Source organism: Phalaenopsis equestris, unplaced genomic scaffold (assembly GCF_001263595.1).
Source record: "Phalaenopsis equestris unplaced genomic scaffold, ASM126359v1 Scaffold001307, whole genome shotgun sequence".
NCBI lineage: Eukaryota > Viridiplantae > Streptophyta > Magnoliopsida > Asparagales > Orchidaceae > Phalaenopsis > Phalaenopsis equestris.
Window position 1 is genome coordinate 1,234,186 of NW_018165746.1, and position 2,428 is coordinate 1,236,613.

Here is a 2,428-nt window from a genome sequence, read left to right on the forward strand (position 1 = left end):
TTCTTGCTGGGCTCGGTTTGGCTCTAGTGTGGGCTGTGTTGGCTCGATTTTCGCCTTGTTTCTTGCTGGGCTCGGTTTGGCTCTAGTGTGGGCTGTGTTGGCTCGATTTTCGCCTTGTTTCTTGCTGGGCTCGGTTTGGCTCTAATGTGGGCTGTGTTGGCTCGTTTTGGCCTTGTTGAGCTTGGTTTAGCTCTAGTGGGGAGCTGTGTTTGGTTTCTGGTTCTTGCTGGGCTCGGTTTGGCTCTAGTGTGGGCTGTGTTGGCTCGTTTTACCTTTGTTGGGCTTGGTTTAACTTCTTGTCGAGGGCTGTGTTGTTTTGTTCAGCCTTTACCCGAGGAATAGTTGGGAGGCGGCTTTGCTGGCTTTGGTTCCTACTCCTTACCCGTGAGGTCCATTGCTGATCTTTGGGTGTGATTTGGCTTTCCCTGCTAAGTTTGGAATAACTTGAGTGTTGTGGATGAATCAAGTTTGCCATCCAAAAAGAAAATCATATTTATTTTAGTTATCCCTTCATTTAGTCAGGGAGGCATAGCTGCCTTTGGTGGTCCTTTGTGAGCCCCTTGTGCTTTGGATGGCTTCTGGTTATGGGCTTTTGTAGTTGCTCTTTGCTACCTTAAACCGTGAGCTCTATTAGTTCTTTTGGGCCCCTTTATTATCCTAACCATAAGTCTTACTTGTTGTCTTTTAAGTTGCTCTTGGTTATGGGCCTTGTGGGCTGCTTCCTCTTTTCTGCTGACCCTCGGCCGTGAGTCCGACCTACTGCTCATCTCTTTGTGATGACCCCAATCGTGAGCATGTCTGTGGTTTGATAGGAAGATTTCTGTGCTTACTTAATATATGGAGTTATGGATTGAGTTGGAAGAATTTCAAATTTAGTACGAGTTTAGAAATATTGACAATGGTTTCCCCGCGATCATTTTCCTTCGAAGTTTGGAAAATTTTAAATCTCATTTTGGAAGAACATTTGGTCGATCTGATTAATCCTACGTTTTTGGGGTTGGAGAATCAGCGCAAAAGGGATATTTTATGTTTGTTAGTAAAGACCTCGGGCCCTACTTTTCCAAGTTTTTTCGATACGAGTTTTGAAAACTGATCCAATCTCATTTTCGGTGTTTTAGATGGATCGGTGTCTCCTCTCTCTCATCCCATTTTTGTTCTTTTATTTCCTTGCTTCTTGGTTCGGTTTTCGATGCTTGAGTCCGATGCATAAGTGTCCACGTATAGCCTTTTGCTATACGTGAAACTATCAAGCAAGGTCGCAAGTAGTCGTTTTAGGGCGTACGGTGTTGATGATAAAGACACACCGAAGATAGAGCAGAAAGATACCCTATCCTATAATATCAAGATCCAGACATTTGATGAGCAATAGGATATGGTATCTTTCACCGACATAAGTCTAGCGGTAGTCGGCTCGAACCTCCTCAGGTTGTTGGCAGTCCTATGCCCGGTAGCGTAATCGACTCGTGGACAACCAAAATAAAAGAAAAGATAAGTTTTGATAAATTATTTGCAAACAAAATATACTTCTCCACGAAACAAAATGGATAACTCTTCTTTGCATGCCTAAGAAGTTGTGTGTATGTCAAAAATATAACTTTTAAAGTTGGTTGTCCACCTGACGAATATTCTCCACGAAACAAAATGGATAACTCTTCTTTGCATGCCTAAGAAGTTGTGTGTATGTCAAAAATATAACTTTTAAAGATACATTTTAAAATTGGTTGTCCACCTGACGAATATCTGTTTAGGCTGTGAAATAGCCCCCTAAGTGAGGTTCAAGACACACTTTTAGACGAGTGACGGGTTTTATACATTCGGTTGACCGAGTAGCCTTCGTGGTCCCTCGAGAATAAATATAGCTGAGCCTAGTCCCATACGAGTGCTTGCGGTCCCCCTCATCAGAATTTTCTTTTTGTTTTATCGAAGTTGTGAGACGAGACACTCGTGTTACTTTTCTTTTCTTTCGTGATTTCCCGCAGGAGTTTTTGAGGATTTTCTTTTACTTGAGTCTTTTTCGTCGAGTCTCTCGAGTTTTTTCGCTTTTCTTCGGATTTCCTGGATGACGTTTTCTTCCAGACTGTTTTTTGAGATGCATTTAGGTTTGCTATGCTTAAGGGACACCAGATCTCACGGGCGTACAGGTTTGCTTTATATTTTACAGCATTTAATTTTCCTATTTCTATCTGCTGTTGCTCTTCCTGTATAGCATATTTTCCTATTTCTACCTGTTGTTCTTCCTATATAGCATGTTACACTTGTCATGTTTCTACTTGCTACTATTCTCCCTGTATAGCATGTTACACTTGTCATATTTCTACCTGCTACTGTCTTTCATGTATAGCATGTTGTACTGCTCCTGTTTCTGCCTACTACTGTTTCACTTGCATGCTACGGTTCATTCATGTATTGCACGCTTTACATTTTATAA

General features: G+C 41.7%; 1 protein-coding gene across 5 annotated transcripts in view; it reads right to left on the reverse strand.

Moving 5' to 3' along the window:
- Positions 1–2,428, reverse strand: part of LOC110033847 (carboxyl-terminal-processing peptidase 2, chloroplastic) — a 32,579-nt gene that overhangs the window by 15,386 nt on the left and 14,765 nt on the right. The gene's annotated exons all lie outside the window — the stretch shown is intronic.